The following is an 8,631-nucleotide window of genomic DNA, read 5'->3' as shown; positions in this document are numbered from 1 at the left end:
TCTTTCCCTCCTCTCTCTTCCTCTCTCAGTCTCTCTCGCCCTCTCTCTCTCTCTTTTCTTTAAACAAGATTTTCCCCGAGTACGCAGTACTAGGGTTCTGCAGACTTTAATTGTGTGTGTGTGTGTGTGTGTGTGTGTCTCGACTTAACAGCTTATTGGTGGGAAACTACTGGCGCAGTTCGTTCAAAAGTTGATACACTAACTTGATAATAGGTCCGATTGATCGTATTAAAACTTCATAATGTTACCTGGGACCTAAATGCCAAATAAATCACAAACACCACCCTTAACGGTGGGAGTTTTTGCGGTGGGAGGCTGGTCGCTTTGCGAACAGCCTGAACTAAAGGGCAGACTTGGGCGGCGAACACGTCACGCAGTGACGAGAAAAGCATGATTTCAGTGCAAGCCAGACAACGGGTGGGGAAATGGTCTCGGCAAAGAAATTACAATGCAGGGTTTGGTCTCGGTGAAAGAGAGACAGAGAGCACGAGAGAGTCTATGGCCAAAGTGATCCGGGATCGATTCCCGGCATGGGCGGTCTATATTTTTTTTATTTTCTTTTTAAATTCTCGTTTACTATTGTTTATTATGAACGTTTTAATGTTTTATTTCACTCTAATAATTTTTTTAATTGTGTAAAATAAATAATTTTTTTTTTTAATCCAAGTGACCCGGGTTCGATTCTCGGCATGGGCGGTCTATTTTTATTTTTTAATTTTTTTTTAATTCTTGTTTACTATTGTTTATTATGAACGTTTTAATGTTTTATTTTACTCTAATAATTTTTTTAATTGTGTAAAATAAATTTTTAAAATTTTTTTAAATCCACGTGCACAAGACTGACAAAAACTTTCATACTGGGGGAGCGAGCCAGTCTGAAGAGTTCCAGGGTCCAGCGCGAGCGTTTTTTATATTAATGAAATACAGGGTGGCATGTATATACGATATAAACATTTGTGGCCACACAACAAGCTAAACTTATATTAAAGGAAAAGTCCAAGGTTTAGGGTCACTTTTGATATGTTGACCCTCTTAATTCATCAACCACAAATGCGTGTGTAAAAATGAACACAGAAATCCAAAAAGTATACTTTGACTCGTTTTTGGTTGTTCTGAATCATTCCATCGCGCGCGCAGTCTTGGCTCATGACCTTGTGCACATACGTGTGCTACGTCACGAGCCTTGAACAACAAACATGGCCGGCTCAAGCAGTGAGGAAGACAAGTGGAATACGGACCGGTTTTCAGCCATCCTGAGGTTTTAGCGTGCCCGTTTGAGCCTCTTCGTCGTCAAAATGCTGGCGAGGCCACAAGGAACTGCTTGAAACAGAGCCAGCATAAGCGGCAATACGAAATGGTATGTGATTCTCTTTGTTGTGATGTTGACACACTAGTCCGTAGTCGCTACCTCTTGCTGCTAGATCGAAGTCAGGTGTGTTTTTCACAGATCAGTTGATGTGCTTCCACAGATCTGTAAGCATGTAAAGATTATGGATTTATGCTATTATTTCAGGCATCTGGTGTTGTTTATTTTCCTATCTTTAATGAAGGATTTCGTCCTTGAACTGCCCAGTTTAGAATAAATGCTTCCACAGTGATGTTCACACGCGACTATCCTTATTTTCTCTTGGAATTTTGAGTAATTCTTCAGTCACACAACGAAACATGTAGACAGCAAGTTAACATTGCGCAAAGCCTGTTTCTTGCGGACAAAACTGCAATTATCCTGGTATTTTTATTTGCGACAGTAAGACACTACATGACATCGACACCACTAAACAGTGAAACTTTTTTGAAATGGCGGTGGGCTGCTTTCATGTGCTAATACTAAAATCTAATAGTGATCCTGACATTTTTCTTGCGAAACGGTCAAAGGGAAGTAATAAATGAATTTAGTTTTTTAAACGAGCACACGTGATTTCCGATCTCAAACTAGATCTGAAATCATAAGATTTTCTGAGCAGTGGAGAAACGCTGATGGCGTGATATCGCAAGCCGTTTTGGAAGCAAATAAGCACTGTCAGACATATTATGCTGAAACAAGATAACAGCAGTTCACACTTTTTGATCATTGATTTTTAGGATTACGCAATATCGGACAGTCACACTACAAAAAGACAATGCGTTAGTGCATAGATCGGTATTCTCAAACGTCACGAACAGACTGTACGTTGCTACTATTTATTTTACTGTATTAACAAAACCTACAGTCCCATTAAAAAAAGTGTGGTGTGTGCCGAAAAGCAACCATATGAGATTCAGTCAGTGGGACCCTGAATCTACCTGGGGTTAAATCGGGTTATTGACTCTCATTGCATGAATTTTTAAACTGAATATATGTACTACTGTTCGTGTTGTTTTTGTGATCCACTGCAATTTCTGTGTAGATCTATACCTTAGAATCTCAAGGTAATTTTTGAACGGGGCATACAGATGATACATTTTGCCATGATCACAGAGTGATACGTGTAGTTTGCTTATCAGGTGTCAGTGCAGAAACTCCAAGAGGGAACGAAATTCAAATATCTGGAAAACCTGGATGAGGAGATAGACAGCCTAACAGCACATCCTCCTATGTTTGCTCGGACATCTACTACCTTCAAACTGCATACTATGCGTACACACAGGAATATGGACGACTCAACATTGATCAAAATGGGTAAGTAACACAACACAAACAGATGATTTCCATTATGATAGATTTATTTATCTGAAAGTAAAATTGACAACAGAGTGTACAATTTGTTTTCAAATACAAACATATCACATTGGGTTAAAAAAAAACACACACCATCATATATCATTAAAACTATTCTTTATTTCTAAACACATACATATCAGTATAGTTTATTCATGTAAACATCCTCATTTCGGTTCCCAGTCTATCTGAAATCAAGGTAAGATATGCCATAAAAAATAGCGATCACACAGTGCTTCAGCATGAATTTGAAAACCTGCTCTAAGTCACATAGACACAGCGTGTCTTATGATTCTATCCACCCTCTCCAAACAAACACGTACACGTTTTCTCTGGTACGAATGTCTTAAAAGCTCAAACTAAGCTGCTGTTTTATTCTGTCTTGCTTTGCAGGAAATACAGGCACGTCGCTTACCCATAACAGGCAGCTGGGGCGCTAGCGAGTGGGGTTTCTCAGCAGAAGCATCAGAGTACCATTACCAACCTGTGCAGTCAAAACAATCAGAAATACTTTCACAAACGGATGAAGAGTGGGGTTCAAAATCCCTGAGCTACAGAAGGCTGAAATATACTTTTACAAATCGTGTGACTGTGTTGAACTAGTATCTTTGGTTGAACAGATTCCTGCATGGTTTGAAGATGATAATGGGTTGTCACGTGGTCCGGTACATGGTTCACATGCTGCAACATTTTGTTCCAGACTTTTTGAGTCACTTGAGAAAATGTGACTCTATGTAATCGGTCAGTGTTAGTCTGTCCGGCCGGCCGGCCGGCCGTCCGTAGACACCTCCTTAACGTTGGACTTTTCTCGGAAACTATCAAAGCGATCGGGCTCATATTTTGTTTAGTCGTGACCTCCAATGACCTCTACACTTTAACGATGGTTTCGTTGACCTTTGACCTTTTTCAAGGTCACAGGTCAGCGTCAAAGGAAAAATTAGACATTTTATATCTTTGACAAAGTTCATCGGATGTGATTGAAACTTTGTAGGATTATTCTTTACATCAAAGTATTTACATCTGTAGCCTTTTACGAACGTTATCAGAAAAACAAGGGAGATAACTAGCCTTTTCTGTTCGGCAACACACAACTTAACGTTGGGCTTTTCTCGGAAACTATAAAAGTGACCGGGCTCAAATTTTATGTGAACGTGACTCCCAGTGACCTCTACACTTTGACGTCTGCTTTGGTGACCTTTGACCTTTTTCAAGGTCACAGGTATGCTTCAGGTATGCATTGTGTTGTGAATAGCAATTTCTTCCTGTCCATCTGATGCCTCATATAATATTCAGAACTGCGAAAGTGACTCGATCGAGCGTTTGCTCTTCTTGTTCCACTGTTGGTGTACTCCAGCATCAGGTAGTCGGTCCATGAGCCGGTCAGCATAGCCTGTGTCCAGTATTGTCCGTTTGCCTGTTGCCTGAAACATGGTTTTTTGGAAGTAACTTACGATCTCTGCACACATTTTAACATGTGAATAAGAACAGAAAAAAGTTTGTCAAAAGTATACATAGTTTAATTTGCATTTACTTCAAGGCCAGACTTTCTTCTCGTTCATTATTTCTTCATAAAGATTCTGGAAATTAACAAAATGTTTCCCAATTCCCCCTATCAAGGCCTCCTAACTTTTTTTTTAAATGCAAGTCGGTTTGTTGTCATCTGTGCATTACTACCTCTTGCCACCCGTGCGGTCATTGCCACCAGGTATCTCAACAATCAAACCGTCTATACAGGCTTAAAGGCACGTCCTTTTTCAAAACAGGATTGCTCACTACACAGATCTGCGAAGACTTTTACATAGAAAAAAAAAATCTGTTGACTTGAACCAGGAATCAACATCCTGACTGGTTTTTTGAGCTGCATTTTTTAGGGAATGTTTTACACGTGTGGCGTTTAAGAAATTAATTCATAAAATTCTACATTCGCAAAGAGAGTACTCATACTGTTACAGAGTGTTGAGTTCTGGTATTTTTCACAACGGAAAGATGGCCACACCCCATGTAAAAGCCCTGTCAGATTTGAGATTTTTAACCCAATCGTTTACACGGAAAAGGCTGTCGAAGGGCTGTCCATTTAAGAGGACGCTTCCATGCCTGGATGAGAAATACACTGATAACACAGAAAAGGCACGAGTTTAACCTGCATATTCACACAACTGGTTCAGAGGCCCGGTAAAGGGAACACATGTTAGTTATTTTAAGAGAACATCACGAATGCCTAATTGTTAAATTAAAGCCTTTCTGCACGAATGTACATCTTCTATGAATTATATTCTAAAACGCCACATGTGTAATTCATTCCACACACAAAATCCAGCTCCAAGAAGCAGTGAGGCTGTTGATTATTGGTATGTGTTCAAGTCGAGAGATGATTTTTCCTGTGTAAACTGAGCCTTGGCAGATCTGATATAGTGAGCAAAGACCTGCATTTTTGACTCACATGCGAAGCAAAAGTGAGTCTATGTACTCACCCGAGTCGTCCGTCCGGACGTCCGGAAAACTTTAACGTTGGATATTTCTTGGACACTATTCAGTCTATCAGTACCAAATTTGGCAAGATGGTGTATGATGACAAGGCCCCAAAAAACATACATAGCATCTTGACCTTGCTTCAAGGTCAAGGTCGCAGGGGCCATAAATGTTGCCTAAAAAACAGCTATTTTTCACATTTTTCCCATTTTCTCTGAAGTTTTTAAGATTCAATACCTCACCTATATATGATATATAGGGCAAAGTAAGCCCCATCTTTTGATACCAGTTTGGTTTACCTTGCTTCAAGGTCAAGGTCACAGGAGCTCTTCAAAGTTGGATTGTATACATATTTTGAAGTGACCTTGACCCTGAACTATGGAAGATAACTGTTTCAAACTTAAAAATTATGTGGGGCACATGTTATGCTTTCATCATGAGACACATTTGGTCACATATGATCAAGGTCAAGGTCACTTTGACCCTTATGAAATGTGACCAAAATAAGGTAGTGAACCACTAAAAGTGACCATATCTCATGGTAGAAAGAGCCAATAAGCACCATTGTACTTCCTATGTCTTGAATTAACAGCTTTGTGTTGCATGACCTTGGATGACCTTGACCTTGGGTCAAGGTCACATGTATTTTGGTAGGAAAAATGTGTAAAGCATGTGAGTCGTATGGGCTTTGCCCTTCTTGTTTTTAAACGTGTTCAGATTCCTTGAAATGGTTAAACATTTTGTTTATTTCAAGTAGTTTTTATGAAGAAAAATTAACAATGAGGAAGGCAAATGGGTTGAAATGCAAATTAGATTTCTTTTGACGAACTTTTTATGTTCTTCTTCACGTGTTACATTATGCGTACGTAGATCGCAAGATATTTTCGAAAAAACTCATACTCATAGATAAGCCAATCTGCAAACGGACAAAAATTCACAATATTTATGAAGCCAATAAATTTGACTCAAGAACAAAGCTTATGTGTTTGAGGTGATGTGCATGGGTATGAATGTTGAATGAGTCCGTCAAAGATACCCTCCATGTTGCCTTACAGTGGAACCTACCATTAAAATTATACCACCTTAAATTACCTTGCTCTTTCAAATGTACTGCTTAAACTTCTTGAACATGCAACTCTTGCTGTCTACCATAAAGACCATCAGGTCAACAACATACTCGTGAATGTTTTGTTTTGGTCTATAATTAAACATTTCAGAAAATACCCCGTTTTTATTTTTTTTTTATTCGGAAGCATACTAACTTTATTTGAAACTACTTCGACAGATATAGTTTTGCAGGTTGACGGGAGGTGAATTACGAAAGAAATTAAATCCATATGTCGCTCAGCACAGAAAGCATAAACGATTAACATGAGTAGAAATGAACTTGTTTTCATAATGTATTATTTGGATGGTATCTGTCAAAGACACTTTCTCGTTTTTTGCAAAGCTAGAATAAGGCACTAATTTTCAAAACAAAACAAAAATCTTACGATGAATGGCACGTTGGTTTTCTCATGTGGTGATTCTGGACGGTAGGAACAGGACTGGTCAACAGTTGCGTTGTGATCACGGAGAACCGGAAAATCTGGAATGGTCACGGTGTCAGTGTCTAGTGACCTGTTCTGACCAGTGGCCGTGAGTGATGATGAAAGGTCTGGAAGTAAACGAACAGAGAAAATGAGTGTGAGTATAAATCAATTCGAAAGTATGCTTCTGATCTATACAGTACACTGAACATTTAGACACCCTCTGGAAGTCGTCTGGATGTGTATCCATGTTGTAGCAATTAGATTGGTTTTGCGTCTCTCAGTCAATGCAGACAGATTAATTCCCTGCACAATTCGTAATCTTCTTGTCTCTAGCATGCAGGTGTCTGTTTACCTTACCGGTTGCACATCCACCAAAAGTTTAGATCTGGTAAAAATAGAATTAAACCGTGATTCCAGCAAACGCTGCCAATTTCATGAATTGATATCAGGGGATAGTTTGCGACTGAATAGAATAGATAACGTGACACACGCATTGTCTTACGTGTCCACAACCCTGACTACTTTTTACTCTTACTCTTAGCTCAGCTCAGACCGTTCTGTAACTCTGTAGATCTAGCCTGTGGCGCATCTGTACTCCAGCGAATATCAGCTGGACCCAGACACACTGTTCTGCACCAATTCGTATTCGGTGCGCAGCAAAACAATGTTTACGTGTATGCATGAAAATAAAAGCATGTACTCTGACCTTCAACGCATTCCTTCTTGTGAGATAATCCGCTGTTCGTATGTCGCCTCGGAGTTTCGATGGCTCGTCGACTTGTACCAGCCTCGCGTAATACTTCCCTCTCCGGACTTTTATGAAGGGAAGACACTGCCAGTGGTCAAAACATTTGTTTCAGGGATGAAACGCCAACTTTTATGCTGCAGAAAAATGGCGAAATCTGTGTCCAGAAAGTGCCCGACACTTTGAAATCTGCACGCTTGTGCTGCACACATCTCTTCCATTTCCACAAGAGACTCAGAGTTTTATGAGGGAACGTGTGCTATGAAATGCCTGGGGACATTGACGAGTTGTTGCAGTTTGCGGCTGCTCTCCACCGAGGCATTCTTTTCGGGCATACAGTGGCGACTTTTCTGTGTGAAAATCAAGCTGGTACTAGTGGTAGAATCAACACAATAACTTGTGACGTCACAGTGCACCGACGTCACAGTGCACCGAAAACCACGTGACCACTACTTGACCCCAGGCGACTTGTCTTGGTTAGCCCCGCAACACTAAATCTTCAACTACAACAACAACAATTTTTTTTCAAATTTTAAAATATTTTTCCAGAGATGTTTGTAACATTTGGCATTCGATTTTCAAGTTTTTGGGGATAGTTAAAAACCTTGGACTTTTCCTTTAAGTGTGGTTATAAATATGTACATCTAGATAGGAATTGTTATTTCACATTATGTCAAGGTCATAGAATCACTTATACCCTTATGAAAACGCAAGACAGACAAGATACATTTTTTACACACACACAAAAAAAAGAGAGACGATGAGATACTTTCACAGACTTGCTAGATCAATGCTTCTGCACCAGCAAAAATTTCATTTACATTGTCGTACAAACTAATTAAGCTGAAAAACCTTTAATAAAAAGATTCACTCAAAACTTGACCTTCAGTAAAAACTCCTCTCTCTCTCTCTCTCTCTCTCTCTCTCTCTCTCTCTCTCTCTCTCTCTCTCTCTCTCTCTCTCTCTCTCTCTCTCTCTCTCTCTCTCTCTCTCTCTCTCTCTCGCCCCCACCCACCCCCATCTCAATCTGAGTAAAAGGGATATTTCCTACTAATATATGTATCGCCTCCACCAGACGAAGTTAAGCGCTATCGTTCTTGGCTTGAAATTGTCGCAACAAAGGGTCCCGATGTTCCAAAATACACTTGTGAACACCCTCACGGCTGCATAGCAGTGTCGTAAGAAAG

General features: G+C 39.8%; 2 long non-coding RNA genes across 2 annotated transcripts; one reads left to right on the top strand and one right to left on the bottom strand.

Annotated features, from left to right (window-relative positions):
* The first annotated feature begins 850 nt into the window (after positions 1-850).
* LOC138973198 (uncharacterized) lies at positions 851-3,875 on the top strand. Its single transcript, XR_011457916.1, has 3 exons — positions 851-1,357; positions 2,485-2,659; positions 3,092-3,875. It is a non-coding gene; the product is annotated as an uncharacterized lncRNA (long non-coding RNA).
* Positions 3,876-3,968: 93 nt separating this feature from the next.
* On the bottom strand, positions 3,969-7,499 carry LOC138973199 (uncharacterized). Its single transcript, XR_011457917.1, has 3 exons — positions 7,406-7,499; positions 6,661-6,824; positions 3,969-4,119 (listed from the first exon to the last, which is right to left on the bottom strand). It is a non-coding gene; the product is annotated as an uncharacterized lncRNA (long non-coding RNA).
* Between the last annotated feature and the right edge of the window lie 1,132 nt (positions 7,500-8,631).

Source organism: Littorina saxatilis, linkage group LG8 (assembly GCF_037325665.1).
Source record: "Littorina saxatilis isolate snail1 linkage group LG8, US_GU_Lsax_2.0, whole genome shotgun sequence".
In the NCBI taxonomy this organism is placed as follows: Eukaryota; Metazoa; Mollusca; class Gastropoda; order Littorinimorpha; family Littorinidae; genus Littorina; species Littorina saxatilis.
The sequence above is the reverse complement of the archived record's forward strand: the minus strand, read 5'-3'. Positions and strand labels throughout refer to the sequence as shown.